At 42.1% G+C, this 16,761-nt stretch overlaps 1 protein-coding gene across 2 annotated transcripts in view; it reads right to left on the bottom strand.

Annotated features, from left to right (window-relative positions):
- The window catches only part of CACNA2D3 (calcium voltage-gated channel auxiliary subunit alpha2delta 3), a 770,150-nt gene that overhangs the window by 681,696 nt on the left and 71,693 nt on the right, over positions 1-16,761 (bottom strand). The window lies entirely within an intron of this gene.

Raw genomic sequence — 16,761 nt, 5'->3', positions numbered from 1 at the left:
CATGCCCATTTCACAGGTGAAGAAACTGAAGCCTCGAGCCAGAGGCTAAGAGCTCCCTTCCCTCCACACCTGTCTGAGTACAGAACAGACACTCGAAGCTCGCCTATCTCATGACTACTGGTGAGGCTCTTTTTCATTCCCTGAGCCTTGAAAAGTAAGGCCTCAAAGGTGTCTGGGGGATGCCTTAGCAAGACAGAGGTGGATGGGGTCACGATTTCTATAGCATCCCCTGCAGCCTTCCTAGATAAACAAATTCATTTGGTTTCGATGGTTCCTTTACTTCATTGCATACCTCAGTTTCCACTTTTTTTTTTAAACAAATCTAATACCTAAAAACCTAAAATGTAACAAAATATAAAAGATGAAATCATTTACATCTTCCAAATATAGTTTTTAGAAAACAATTTGTAAGTATCTTTAAATAACAGGTTCTCTTTCATTAATTAGGCATTAATTCATAGATGACTATCTACTGTGGTAAGGAAGCTAATGACGGAAAATTAAAACTAAAGAACTGAGTCGTTGTCAACTAAGACAGCACTTAAGAACACCTAGACAGGGGCTTCCCTGGTGGCGCAGTGGTTGAGAGTCTGCCTGCCAATGCAGGGGACATGGGTTCGAGCCCTGGTCTGGGAAGATCCCCCGTGCCGCGGAGCAACTGGGCCCGTGAGCCACAATTACTGAGCCTGCGCGTCTGGAGCCTGTGCTCCGCAACAAAGAGAGGCCGCGATAGTGAGAGGCCCGCGCACCGCGATGAGGAGTGGCCCCCGCTTGCCACAACTAGAGAAAGCCCTCGCACAGAAACGAAGACCCAACACAGCCATAAATAAATTAAAAAAAAAAAAAAATTTAAAAAAAAAGAACACCTAGACAGGGGGAGGGAAGTATTTGGTTTGAAAAAAATATAAATGGGTCTGAGTTTTACATACAAAGATAGGGAATACATGAAGTAAAGAGCAGATTATGATGCTGTCCAGGGGTGAGGTTCCCAGGTGCTAATAACCTGCTCTCCTGGGAGGATGCAGAACAGAGAGGAGCTGGCAGTCCAGGGGGTACAAGGGGACTCAGGAAATCCCTCCTTCTCAAAACTGCATCCCTTTTTATCTATCAGATGAGCAAAAGCCTAAAAGTTCACTAGCACACCATCCTGGCAAGACTGTGGGGAAACAGGATTACCATTCATGGCTGGTGAGGGTGTAAATTGGTACAACCACTCTAAGGGTTAATTTAGCAACATCTACCAACACTACCAACACATACAGCCTTTATCCCTACATTTCCACTTCTAGAGATTTATCCTCAAAGAAAGGTGCCTACATGTGAAATGATGTCTGTGCAAGGTTTTTATGATGGCATGCAGGAAGAACAGCAAAAAGAATGGTCTCTGAAAGGGACTGGTTAAAATTATAATGATCCATTCATAAAATTCCCTACTGCGCAGCTGTAAAGGGAATCAAGGAAGTGTTTGTGCTCTAATATGGGAAGACTTCTAAAATGTACTCTTAAATGGAAAAAAGCAGGGCTTGTAGCAACATATATAACATGCTGGTACAAATGAACCTATTTACAAAACAGAAGCTGAATCACAGATGTAGAAAACAAACTTACGGTTACCAAGGGGGAAAGGGTAGGGGGAGGGATAAACTGGGAGACTGTGATTAACATATACACACTACTGTATATAAAATAGATAACTAATAAGAACCTACTGTATAGCACAGGGAACTCTATTCAATATTCTGTAATGACCTATATGAGAATAGAACCTAAAAAAGAGTGGATATATGTATATGTATAACTGACTCGCTTTGCTGTAGAGCAGAAACTAACACAACATTGTAAGTCAACTATACGCCAATTAAAAAAACATATATAACATTCTATCACATATAAAAAAGAGGGAAACAAGAATATATATTTGGAGTGACTTTTATATGCATAAACATAGATCTAGAAGGACAGATAAGCTAACACCAGTTATTACCTGTTTGGGTAGGGAGTGGGAATTGGGCAAATGGAAAATAGAGGTGAGAGAGAAATTTTTTTCTGTGTTTTTTTTAATCCTTTTATGATGCTTAAGACAAATATGTTGCCTATTTTAAACATTAAATAGTATTCAATGATCCCTCCATTGTTATCTACCTAATTCTATTAACATATCCTTCCATTAAATCATTAGTACAGAGCCCCCTTTCTGAGGATGCAGCCTATCAGTCATTTACACACTATCAAGAACTAGTGGACTTGACTACCTCCCTCCTCTGCCTGACTCATAGCCTTGGCACAGGGTGGAGACAAGAGGGCAAATCTGGATGGGAGATGCTTCAGGGGGCAGGCAGGCCTGGGAGGAGGGCACATGATGGGAACAATGGACAGGAGAAGGCCCTGGAGAGAGGAACCTGAAGGATACACTAAGTCCTCCCCCAGAGGCTGATGTGAATTACTGTGAATCCCACATGGACTCACTCCAAGACAGGATGAACCGCATTTCACAAAGTCTTTTCATGTCCATTTACTCCTCCAACACCCAATCCATGTCTGACAGAGGAGGAAACTGAGTCTATGGAAGTCAAATGCCCTTACCAAGTTGACATATAATGTCATATAAAAAACACAGATCTTTTTTGCAAAGCCAATAGGAGCTTTCTTATACCATGAGATATATATTTTTGCATAGTGTATAGATTTTTAAGGTATATTTGTTAATTTTCCTACAAAGAAATACACTAGACAGTCTTATTACCTAAGAAACAGCAGCTGTTTAGTTAAGCTTACAGGACAATAAAAAAAAAAAGTCTACCTCTTGTTCAAAAACCTTAGAAGTCAGTTCTCAACATCCTAATTTTACATGATAGAAAATCAAGGACTGACAAGATGGGCTACAGGTGCCACCTCTGGATTGTACATTTCTATCTCCACCACCCCTACATCCCCAGGTACTCCTAATCTTCCTTACCTCTCTGCTTTTTTTCTCCATATCATCTGCTAACAAACTTTGTGTTTTTCTTATTTATTATGTTTATCTTAATTGTCTGTCTTCCCCTCACTAGAATATAAGCCCCACCAGGGCGTGGATCCTCTTCTGTTGACTGATGGATCTAAGGGCCTAGAAAGTGCATGGTGCATAGTAGATGCTCAATAAACACTTCCTAAGTACATCTCAAATTCAGTAATTAAAAATCCCCATAGAGTAAAAGAGATATACATGCGACATTCATCTCTAAAGGGATTTTGATTTTTTTAAACAAACTGCTTAGATATTCAGTGAAGTGATACAGGCAAGAGCACAGAAAACACAGCAAAATTTAAAAGTTTAAGATCAAAGATACTTAGAGAGAACTAACATACACTTTAGATTAACCTCTGGAGAGGTCTATTAAGGTTATGTTCCATTAATATAATCCAAGAGAATGCTTGAGTCCCAATTTTAAAAAATCTTTGTTCTTAGAGCAGATGATGAGAGATTCTACCATTACTGACTAAGGCTCCTGTCTTTCTTCCATCAGAGTTAAAAGCCTTTCACATTATGCTTTCTTTAAATAAAGTTGTAAAGGAGCATACACTGGAACAGAACACTGAAAATGTAATTTAATGGGTGAACTCCTTTCAGCCTCACTCAGTACAGAATGGATACAGAAATAATTATTTTTGACCTCTATTTTCATTAGCTAAAAGTTCTGTAGAAAGTTCTCTCATATCCTTTGAGTCACAACCCCAGTCAGAGCTTTAGTCTGCAGCAAGATCACCAGGTGCAAACAAAGGGACGGGAGGGCAAGGCATAATGGACAACTGACATTATGAAAGGGCTCTTCCAAGGGCCAAAATTATGTCCTAATCTTATTTTGTTACATCCTCAGGGGTCTCCAATTATTTCAGTGCATGTCTTGAAATCCTCTAAAATTTGTGTGAACTCTTAGTTCAAATCTTGGGATAATTAGAAAAAAAAAACTTTTTTTCATTGCCACCCACACAGTGATGCTCTAAATCAAGGAAAGGAAACCTGTAGAGGCCAGAACTGGATACCCCTGTCCAAAATGAAAGAAGCAGTGAGCTCACTGGAGGGACTCCAATTGCCAAGAGAAGAGGCACTGGTGAGTGACAGGGGCCTGGCACCCACAAGGCCACACTGGGACTAGGACCAGATACTCCCAACCTGGAGAGAGTTGGGGCGAGGTGGAGGTGGCACCGAGGTCCCTGGGCAGGACTGCAAGCTACCCAGGACCCAGGAAGAGGCCACTCAAAGCCCAACACCCCACACACAATGGGAGCCTTCTCAAGCCAGTAAGTGGGCTTGCTGGGGACCCAGCTCTCCCCAGGTGGCCCCTGGAGCAGACCAACATGTTGAAGGGCAGTTGGAAACAAGATCAACCAATTAAAAAGATCCAGAACACACTAAATTCTCAGACTTTTTAGAAAAAAGTAGAGGAAATGCATCACCAAATCAAGTCAGTAACAGTAAGTTACCCCAACTTCAAAAGGGTCTGTGAATCACTGGACTGGACTGACAGGGGACATGAGAAGCAGCATTCACACCTAGGCAGTCATTCGGCCAGCTGGGCTGTAGATCCCTTTCCTAGATAATGGATCATGTCCTGAGAACAGATGCACCCAGGGAAGCTAATCGAAAGTAATCTTGTGGAAATGCTTTCTGTCAAGCAGCTCCATCTCAAGGCTCCCATGATGAAGTTACAGACAGGAGAGATTTGTCACTTTCCCTCATGCCATCAGCACTCTCCTCAGTGTCCAGTGACCATGGTCCCTGGCCCACTCCCCATATGGCACAATGTGCACAGAGCGTGGAATCTTACACCAATTTCCATTCATCCAGGAAGGTTAGCAGTGGGTTTGTGCAAGGGAGAGAAATGCATAGCTCTAAGTCTCAAACACAATATGGAAAAGAACTTAAGAATGGATCCAAGAGAGATTTTAAACATGATCTTAAATTTGCTCATGATGCTCCTTCTTTTTAAATAAATGATTAAAATGCAAATAGAGGACCATTCAGGATACAGTGGTGCCAGATCATGGGCAAACCCAACTCTCCCACTTGCCAGCTGAGTGACCTTGGCAAATGGCAATGTCTCTGAACTTCACTTTCCTGGTGAAGAAGATGAGGACCTAAGAACACATTTCCCAGGATTTGTGAGACAGTGTATGTATGTGAATGGCTTAATATGTTGACACCCTTACAGTGAGTTCAGCACACAATAGCTTTTGTGGCAGACATTGCCTTCAGGCTCACCTAAGCCCATTCTTCTTCCTGGGAACTCAAGAAGATTACATTTCCCAGCCTCTCTTGCAGTGACGTTGGGGTCACATGACAGGATTCTGGCCAGTGAATGGAAGCAGAAGTGATGTACATCACATCTGGCCTGGCCCCTAAAACATGCTCTCCTATCCTATATCCAGTCACTCTTTGCTCATAGGTGGCTGTCAGAGTGAGTCCTGCCAAGGGCTCTTTGAGTACTGAGGGAGCAGCGGAGCCTCCAGATGAGAGGAGCCCAGGTCCCCCAGTCACCCCATGGAAGAGAACTGTACCAGACTGTAAAGAATAAGAAATAAATTTGTTTTATGTTAAGGTCCTGAAATTTCAGGGTTACTTGTTTCAGCTGCCCTAATTCAGCTACTACATGGATCTTCGCTTTTCAGAATCAACCAAACCCCCACACCTAACCAGTGTAGTGCCGTCCAACATGGTTGCTGCAAAGCTCAGCATTAGTTTTATACTCTCTCTGTGCTGGGTAATGGCAGAGCTTCACTATTTTGTTTTCAAGGCCAATCAATATACCTCAGGAGAATAAGAATGAGAGAGAGGAGAGCCATCACAATTTGGAAACGCCAGTAGGAATGAGACCTTCCTCACAGGTCATAAAGTCTCTAATGCTCCTCCAAACACAGCCTCAATACAGATACAGTTTTCACCTTCCTCATGGTGACCTTACCTTGAGCTGAGCTAAAACTTTCCCCATGCTTAAACCTCTTTGACCTCACCTCCCAGCATACACAGAGCCGCCCCTTCTCATGCCCTGTAGCTCTCAGAACATGCCTCAAGGCATGTACACCCCAGTCAGCATTGTCATTGTCTTGAGTTTCTATGACTCCTTCATTACTCCCAAAATTAATACATGCTTGCAGTAAAACAATTCAAATATGGAAATGCAAAGAAGAAATTGAGATCACTCCCCTTTCCCAACGAAACACCCTAGAGGTACCTACAACTAAGTTAGATACATCATCTTTGAACCTTTTGTAATCTATATATAATTATAGATTCTATTTATTTTTATCTAGGTAATACATACACATAACCTAGGGTTGCTTGATTAAGCAACAAAGAATACAGGTTGTCTAGATACATTTGAATTTCCGATAAACAATGAATAAATGTTTAGAATAAGCCCATCCCAAATATTAAATGCGCATACTTATTCTTCAAAAACATTCATTGTTTATCTGAAATTCAAACTCAATTGAACATCCTGTATTTTATCTGGGAACCCTACCATTACAATGTTGCCTGTTTAATAAAAAAGATATACTCCACCCCAATCCTCCTTACCTCACTTTCTGTCTCCTGCCCCATTCTCTGCCCCACTGCAGCCCCATTCCAGCCCCAGAAACAACTACTTTCGACTCTTAGTTTTTTACTCTGGCATTTTCCTCTGTGTTGCTAAATATCAAGAAGTAGCAATATAGGCATATTATCAATTTTAGACATTATCAGTTGATGCCCTGTTGTGGCAAACAAAGACTTAGCTCTCACCACAATCCCCTGCTTTCCCTCCCTCCCTCCATCTTCCCAGTAGAGTCACCATAATTTTTAAAACAGTCAATGATGTAAACTCTGACCATGAGCACACTGTTCACTGCTAAGCCAAGGATGCCACTATCACATTTCCTCTCTCGTGGAGCATTGTTTTACCTAGTGTTAAGAGCTGCCCTATAATTTCATTTGCTGACTGTTTATACTACTATGACCTCAGATGATCTACCAGTGCCATTTCCGTTTTCCTGGAGACCTCACTCTGGTTCCCTCCTTTCTCCTGCTCCAGTCAAAATGGAGCCTCCGAACCAGCTGTCATGCTGGGACTTTCCTGGGGTCCACACTGGATTTTGTGAGTCCTACACTGGGTGTCCTGCATTTGGTGATGAAGAAAAAGGAGGAGCCCATGCTCCAGTTAGTTCTGAGCATCATTACTCTACCCTTGCTCTTGACTGAGAGTTTGTCAGGGTACCAAAGTCTAGACCAGAAGTTATATTTCCATCTAGATTGTCTCCTGGCTGCCACCATTACTGTTGAGAACTTTGACACCAATTGGATTCCTCATTCTTTCTCTAAATGCTTTAGGAATGTCTTGTACCTGGTATTCCAAACCTCACTCCTACGTGCCAAGGTACGGGCTCCCCATCTATTGCCATCCCCCTCTAGGATAAGTGAGTGTTTCCCTTCTTAAGACTCCAGTCTGCAGTTCAGGAAAACTGCCTTTTATATCTCTGACGATTTCCTCTCTTCTATTCATTTCATTGTGGGGCTGCAGTTAGTCAGATGTCAGACCACCCAGATCAATCTCTTGGCTTTCTCTCCTCTAACCTGATCCTATATCTTTGCTATTAGTCTACTTATGGGGAATGTCTTTAATTTTATCTTCCAAACCATCTACTGAATTTTTTATTTTGGCTATGACTTTTCATTTCCAGATACTTTTTCCTTCTTTTCCATATTTTATAGCTTTTATAGCTTCCTACTCTTGTTTTTTTTCATCTTCAATATATTCTTTTATCTTTGAAGATACTGTAGGTTTCTTAAATGTTTTCTTGTCTTCCATTTCTGCATTTCCCTGGGGTTCCTTTTTTCTGATTAGTTGGCTTCTCTCTTTCATGTTAGTGACTAGCTTTAAGTGTGGTTATCCTTGGGTGTCTGTTCCTATAGGACTGGGCTCACAAAGCCGACTAGAACCTCTATATGTGTGTCACTGCCAGTTTTCCCCAGAACCAGTCATTTTCTTCAAAGAACAATTCTCCCACCTCCTACCTATGTGCTCACTCTCTGCACATAACAACCACCCTCCCCTAGGCCTAGCTAGACCATCTAATTTCCTATCAGAACAAAGACCCTTTGGAGAGTAAAGTTTGGGGAGAGAAGAGGGACGCTATTAACAATGACAATTAATAAATATTAATAACTATTGAGACATCAGGCATAAATTGGGACTGTCCTAGGACATACAGTCTTCTTACCTACATCTATTTTCCCCAACTTCCTGGTTGCCTGCCAGGAACTGAGGAATCAGAACTCTGTGTACAGATTATTTTTCTCTCAACAAAAATGAATCTGTCCATTAACTGGATAATTAAAATATGTGTTCTGATTAAGGCTGCCTTTCTATTAATGATAGAAACAAGATACATTTATTTTAGAAGATGGTATGAAGAAGGTGTCATAACTGGGACCTAGGGTTGGATTCCTCCACTCTGTTAACTGCCTGCAGCATGAGGAAGCCTTAGGACACAGAGGGGCCCCATATTCCGGGAGGCAGAGATGAGGTGCAGGGTTCAAAGGGGGCAATTGGTTGAAATCCTTTTTGCAGGGCAGTTGAACCCCAGTTTCCTTCTCCACCAAGCCCAGCCAAGTGACTACTTAACTCCTACTCCTTCCTTCTCCTTCTGCATACTGGAGGTTGGGATTCAGATAAACAACAAATTTATTTTAGTAAAAGTAAGTTTCAAATATTGTTTGGGGCATGATTATACTAAAAATTATCTGTTGTTTATCTGAAATTCAAATTTAACTGGATGTTCCATATTTGTATTTGTTAAATCTGACAATCCTATTAATGAACAGAAAACTGGCAGGGATAAGGCCAGTTGAATTCACAGAGCTCTAGTGTCCATTAAATGTGAACTTCTGAACACTGCATCTTCAGGGAATCAGAAGTTTAGAAGAGTTCCCTTTTTTTTTACATCTGGCTTGTTCAACTTTTTAATTTTATCAGATTTCTTTAAGGAATAAAACCTGATTTCTCTGTTGTCAATCGCTTCCTTTACAATTTCTTCTACTGCTTTCATTCTGAAATTAAATTCACATTTGACTAGATGATGTTCTAATTCTTTTCAATAGTTTCATTTCCTACATTTATTTTCTTAATCTATCTGGAATTTATTTGGGGGGTATAATATAACATAAGGCTCAAACTCAAATCTTTTACCAAATAGTGAATGAGTTCTAGACTGTTTATGAAATAATCTTACATGTCCCTAGAGATCTGAGGCCACCTTTACATTTACTCAATACAAACCTTAGAGTTGGTCTCTAAGCTAGATGTTTTGTTCCATCAATCTATGATTCTTGAGCCAATGCTCGCTCCTTCTGTTACTGTAGCTTCAAACATTATAGCAAGTCTCCAATATCAAAGAAATCAAGCTTCTCCATCATTGCTCTAATTGCTCAAAATTTCCTTTTTCTCATCCTAATATGCAGCACTTTCCAAAATAAACATATAAGTACACGTGTAATTTTAAATGTTCTGGTAGCCACGTTAAAACATAAAAAGAAACAAGTGAAATTACCTTCAATAATATAGTTGGCTTAACCCATATATCCAAAATATTATCATTTCAACATGTTTTCAATACTTTTAAATGATGAGATGTTTTACATTCTTTTTCTTGTACTATATTGTCAAAACCCAGTGTTTATTTCACAGTAACACAGCATCTTCAGTGATACCAGCCATATTTCAAGTATTCAACAACCAGATGTGGCCCAATGGCTATCAAACTGGACAGAGAAGTTCTAAGTAAACCACAGAATCATTTTAGCAAGTTGCCTATACCACAGAATATAATAATACTAATTTTGAATTATAAGTAAAGAACAGGGTTTCCCTGGTGGCGCAGTGATTAAGAATCAGCCTGCCAATGCAGGGGACACGGGTTCGAACCCTGGTCCGGGAAGATGCCACATGCCGCGGTGCAACTAAGCCCATGCGCCACAACTACCGAGCCCACACACCTAGAGCCCATGATCCGCAACAAAAGAAGCCACTGCAATGAGGAGTCTGCGCACCGCAACAGAGTAGCCCCCACTCACAACTAGAGAAAGCCCGCGCGCAGCAACGAAGACCCAATGCAGCCAAAAATAAACAAATTAAATAAATAAATTTTTTAAAAAATAGGTAAAGAACAATATTTTCACCTCAAAATCTTAAAATCTCAACTAAAAAAACCTTCCTATTTTCTTAAACCCTTGCCTAAAATGCAGGAAAATGGGAAACATCAGGAAAGCCTATGGGTCGATATAGTCTCATGGATAGTCAACCCTAAGTAACTGAATGATACAAAACAGAATAACATTTGTGCCTGCAAATTGTCCTGACTCTGATAATTATGGCAGGAATCAACCCTGAAATGAGAAAATCACAAGTATCTGCTACAGATCTCTTTTACATTTTATTTTACCTTGATGCTTTCCTCCCAGCTAGATATTTGCCACTAAAGCTAGCGATGAAATTGATATCCCTGAGTAAAGTCAGTCCAGAATTCTATGTTAGGAGACCTTCAGTCTATTTTATTTGGTGGTAAATTACTCAACTTCAAAAATACCCTTCTTGTGTCTTTGAAATTATTTGTCTCCTAGTCAGTTAATAGTTTGAGGGGCCGCAGAAACAGAAACTTAATACAAAGCATTTTGTACTAAATTACTAAAAACTAGAAATTATTTCTGCTCTGGAATGAACAACTGCCCAATGTAAGGCCTGGAACCAATGTGAAATGCTTACAGACATTAGCACAAGGCCTGGGGCAGTGTGTTATGGTAGGGAAAAGCTCAGGGATGGGAGCTAGTAGAATTGGCTGTAGGATGGATTTCCCTCCTCCCACCTGTGTGGCCCAGGGCAAACCTCCCCTCCCTGGGTCTCAGCTCCATCAGCTACAAAGCACAAGGCTGGATCTGACTGGTATTTTCCAAACTTTAGCCATTCATGCGCCAAGGTCATGATATATGCTCCATCAACATACTTCCTATTCCATGGGTCGGCAAACATGTTCCCATGAAGGTCCAGATAGTAAATGTTTTCAACTTTGTAGGCCAGACAGTATCTGTCACAACTACTCAATTCGGCCATTGTCAAAGCAGCCATAAATAATATGTAAACAAATGAGAAAGGCCATGGTCCAATAAGACTTTATTTACAAAAAACAGGCAGTGGGCCAGATTTGGCCCTCAAGTCTTAGTTTTCTGACCACTTTCCTATACTAATACTTTTATTTTAAAATTGATTCACTTTATTAATGTTAGTATAATAAATGGAGTAACAGTATCACTTGCCATAAAACAGAGTATATTCAGGAAAACAAATATGTAATAATTTTCTTAACTATTACATGCCATCTCTATCACCGTGTATACTGCACTTTGAGAAATGCTGCTGTCAATGACCGTTAACAGCCTCTGAGTAACCAAGTTTCTGTGATGTTCTCCTTTAAGATTCTTTCATCTAAAGAACAGCGAGAACAAGAAAGAGTCCTTCTCTTAGAGACACACAGTGAAATACTGAGAGATAAGGTGATATGATACATAAGAACTGCTTCAAAATAATCCAGGGGGCAGTGGAGCAGAATAATGGAGGTACAGATGAAACCAGTTTTGGCCAAGAGTTGGTAACTGTAGAATCTGGATGATCTTAATATTCTGTGTTTTGAATATGTTTAAAGATGTCCATTTTTTAAAGTTTTTTTTTAAAAAGAGTGTATCAAAATAGGGAATATAATCCTTAGCCTAAGAAGGAGGGGGTCAAGGACAGGGTGAGGAAGGAAAATAAGGAGAAGATAAGAAATAAGGGCTTAATAGGGAAGAAGAGAGGGGGGAAAAGTAGGATACCAGGAATAAAAGAAATGGAATAAATTTCATGAAGCCAATAGCTTTCTATTCCATAGCAAATGTAAGGATCCAGGCACAAAGAAGCTCATGGCAGTAGCCATCACTCAGCACAGGAAAATCAGCTGAAGAACAAAAGCTTTGGTGAATGACCTGTGCCAACCACACCTATGCACTCAGGGTCCAGATGCAGGGAGGCCTCACCAAGCCTGGGGCTGCAGATGATGCTACCGGGTAAACCCACAGAGCCCGTCACCAGCCGGGGCCTGAAACCCTGAATTCCACTGGGCTCCCAAGCTGAGAGTCTTCCTTTTACACAATTCCACATGAGGCTCAGTGCCAAAGCAGGAGAACAAAGCGATTCACTGTGCTAGAAATGGGCCAGTTTGATTTCACTGTCCAAATGTACTGGAACTAAAGCATAAAAAGTGGGCAAATCGTATAAATTAGCAAATAGAGCCCCACAGAGCATCTGGCCCATCAATACTCTATGGAGGGAGCCTGGCCAGCAATTTCCAGCTGGTTTACAGAAATACCCTGGGCCACGGGAAGCCAAAGGCTCTGGCCTCACACCAGGCTGCTAGCCCTAGGTGGTTCACGTGAAGAGTTCAAGACACATTAAAATGCCCTTGGAGAGGCTGAGCCGGCACACAGAAGTCAGGCCTTTCCGGCAATGGTGGGTTCACTGCATCAGACCTCTGGTATCAGACTGGCAGAGCCACAAGGAGCCTATTATGATGGAGGCTCTTTTAGACATTACAAAGACAAAGACACAAAGAAATACAAAGACAGTAGTTCGCCCTCTTCTTTGTTATGCACAGGTAAAGAACAGAACCAGCCTTTTAGCTCTTTTAGGTTAAAAAATTAAAAGTCTGATAAGAAAGAGGCATCAGTTTAGCTTCTGACATCTCTCTTTCCTTGGAACTTCACACAAGCTGTTCTTTCATCGTGAGTGTGTCCAAAGATACACACAGCATCACTTCACTAATCAAAGCCCAAGCCCAAGATTTCTCTCCTCAGAGAAAACGCGGTTCCCAAGTGCATCTCTAACACCCAAAGGCTAGAAACTTTTAACTCCAGGTTGGAGATAATGAGGAAATGGGGAAGGAGGAATTGCAGACAGGGCTCATCAAAGAATATGGCTAGAAATGGAAGAATGAATATGGAAAGGATGGCTCAGTGACCCACTCCTGTTCAGCCCCATTCCCTCCAGGGCCTGTACCCACCCACACGTCAACTCCTCCCTGCAGCCTGCGGATCAAAGATGCTCACACACAGAAGCAGTTTTAAAATGCAAGATCGCAAACAAGTGTAAGATGTTATCGTTATGATCTGCCACGAAAAAGCAACACACACATCTCAAGGAAGGAATTTTATCTGTGGGCTCACCTCCTTGCTTCCCTCAAGAGATCAGTGTAAGACCAGAGGGAGGAAAAAAATGGTAACAAAAAACAAAAAACCAACCAACAAACAAAAACACCTCTGATAAGTTCTGATCAGGAGAAAATGCTGAAGGTGGATCCACTCTGGAGTTAGGCATTACATACTGTCCTGAAAACTGAGAAGGGATGAGGACATACTGTAGAAGGCAGCTCCTTCCCGTAGATGCTCAAATAACCATGGCCAGGACTAGCAGACATGGGGTCAAAGAGAAGACATTTCCTGCCATCCCCAAGTTCAGGTTCTCCTGGAATTTGCTCAGGCCCATGTGACACATGTGCAATAACATTTTGAACAGATCTGCTTTTCTGCCTAAAGAGCTCATGGATAAAGATGAGGAAACCTGGGCTAGAATTGCCTTTCAAAGTTGGCCCTTTGTATAATAAATTTTAAAACTGTTTACTAACAAGTCCAATAATGGCTTTTATGTAAACATGAGTGGGGAAAAGTGAAACACAGTTTACATTGGCTCTCATAAATAATTCAAAAGGTCTAATTTACCATAATCATGTCTGGCATTTTATCTTCATTCGATAATGTATTGGGCACACACGTTATTTTATATGGAAGCAATCACAGGGCAGTAAGCCTGCCTCTGCGTTTGGAATCAGGTCAATTCCAATGCCCCTTGAGTCCATGTGCGAAAATTGCTGTCTCTGAAGACATTCACCTAGGCAAAGGCTGGAAATGTCATTATTTTCTGTGGGAAATTAAGTGGGAAATTACTGAAAATGCAATTTAAATGAGGAATTTTTTTTCCTGAGACATAAATATTCATAACTTGCAAACCGACAAAGCCCTGCAGATACCATAGGAACCACTTTATAAGAAGAGCTGATTCTTCCAGATTTCGTTTGTCAGTGACAAGATAATTCCTAGCAACAAATTAACATCTCAAAGAGAACCGGGAGGGCTGTGATGTGTGGGCAGGAGGCAAGCTGAGGTCTAGCAAAGGCATTCCAGACTCAAGTTTCCTCTGAACAACTTTCCCTTGAAGATCCATCCACTTGGTTTCCCTCCTGAGAACTCACTGCCCTCCCACCCCTTAAGAGGCTTGATTTTGTAGAGCAGTGGTTCTTCATCGATGAGACCAAAGACTCCTTTTTAAGCAATCATTTTGCAAAGTCTCCTTTATTACCCTGAAATGAAACTCAGATAATATCAACATATAACACTAAAAAAATCAGTAGGCCTGACCTATAATATAAAAAAGAATCAAAGGCAGGTGGTTTATAATAAAGTAATATGTATTTCAGTAGGTAAACACTTAGGCACAACTACACTAAAAACATAAACAGTCAGACGCTCGTACCTTGATGTAGAATCACCGAAAATTCAACAGCTACAAATACAAATACACACAGGTATGTCTTTTTTTTTTTTTTTTTAATATTTATATTTTATTTTTGGCTGCCTTGGGTCTTCGTTGCTGCGTGCGGGCTTTCTCTAGTTGCAGCGACCAGGAGCTACTCTTCATTGCAATGCGTGGGCTTCTCATTGTGGTGGCTTCTCTTGTTGCGGAGCACAGGCTCTAGGCATGTGGGCTTCAGTAGTTGTGGCACGCAGGCTCAGTAGTTGTGGCTTGCGGGCTCTAGAGCACAAGCTCAGTAGTTGTGGCGCACGGGCTTAGTTGCTTCGCGGCGTGTGGGATCTTCCTGGCCCAGGGATCGAACACGTGTCCCCTGCACTGGTAGGCAGATTCTTAACCACTGCGCCACCAGGGAAGTCCCCACACAGGTTATGTCTTAATGGCTATTAACGTTGCCCTTGGTGATGTGACTCCTCTAAAATACTGAATAACTCTTGATGATTTACAGTGGTCATGCTCCAGGAAAATCCAGTGTTTATTAAAACCATGAAATTTTTAAAACCGTGTGTTTAGATTAGATTCTTGCCTCAAATCATTACGGTCAGGTTTTTTACCTGCAGGAAAGCCCAGCAAAATATCTGCTGCTAACCTACACAGTAAAGCAGGTCCGACTCCCGAGCCCTGCACACTGAGTACCAGCAGTTTCCTCCAATCACTGTGATGTTGGGACAACCCAAACCAGTGCCACAAAAGTCCAAGGGAAGGTGCCTCCCACCCACACACCCCGCCAAGACCTGGGCTCCTCCCCTGCTCACTGGCCACCGGCTCCACAGCAAATTATATCCGCTTTCCCACACCTCACTTTCCACATCGACCAAAGTGGGGACAACATCAGTATTGACCTCACAGGGCTATGAGGAGTTAAAGGCTTAATACTTGTAAAAGCTTCCCCCAGCATATGATGACCCTTCAGTGAATACTAGATATTATGATTATCTCTGCCGTTGCTTCTTCATGTCAGTCCCTCTCAAAGCTAAATCTTAAAACACAGAAGCCAGGTCAAAAGGGAAGCAGAGGCAGGGGACAGAGTGGGCAGCCTGGCAGAGACACAGCGGCAGAAATAAGCCAGACTGAGGAGGCAGGTAAAGGAACTTGGACTGATTCTCACTGATCAGTGTTTCAGTCCAGATCTCACATGCCAGAATCGCCTGGCATAACAGCCGGACAGCATATTCCTGAGCCTAACTTAGACCCACTGAACTAGGCCTCTTGGGCATGGGACCCCAGAATGTGCATATTAGGTGCCTTCCTCAAGTGATTCTAATGCCCTGTGGGATTCAAGAAGAGCTGACTGTAAGTGACCGGGTACCACTCAGGACTCTTTAGCAGGGAAGTGACCGGGTCAGATGTGCTTTGCTGGCAGAGCAACCTGGTGGCCATGTGGGAAATGGATCTGAAGAGGCACAGCCGGAGACTGGGAGGCCAGGCAGGAGGCAGCCCTCTCAAAGGAGATCATGGGGTAATCAAGTGGAGAGGAAGGACAGCCAGGAGGAATATTGCAGGAAAACTGTCAGAAAGATGGGGAAATGGAAGAGGCAGCAGGGAGAACTGGTGTGGGTTTCTGGGTTCAGCAACTGGGGGATGGTCCCACGTCACATCCTTGCTTCTCAATTGTGAATTTAATGCTAGCTCCCAAATACTGTGAGCTGACTATGGGGCAGACCCTGAGCTCTCAACATCCCAGTGAGGTACTCTTCTCCTGTCTTACATAAAAGGAATAAGGCACAGGAAAACAATGACTTGCCCATGGCCACATGGTCTGTAAGTGAGGGAACACAAATTTGAACCCAGGTCTCTCAGGCCATGGAGCTGGTGCTCCCAACAACACACCCTAAAATCAGCCCTGAGGAACATTCTTTCTGCAACAAAATCTTCCAGGTTGGGGGGGTCCCTCTTGAGAGCACACAGCCCAGTGCTTATGGGTAGGAGCTCTAAAGACAGGCCGTGCAGGTTAGATGGCCACCTGCTGGTCCCAAGATGGCAGGCAAGTGACTCAGTTTCCCCATCTGGAAAATGGGACTAATCATAGTACCTGTCTAATAGATCAAATGAGACAATGTTTGAAAAATTCTTACCT

The sequence above is a fragment of the Balaenoptera ricei genome, chromosome 11, assembly GCF_028023285.1.
Source record: "Balaenoptera ricei isolate mBalRic1 chromosome 11, mBalRic1.hap2, whole genome shotgun sequence".
Taxonomy (NCBI): Eukaryota; Metazoa; Chordata; class Mammalia; order Artiodactyla; family Balaenopteridae; genus Balaenoptera; species Balaenoptera ricei.
The sequence above is the reverse complement of the archived record's forward strand: the minus strand, read 5'-3'. Positions and strand labels throughout refer to the sequence as shown.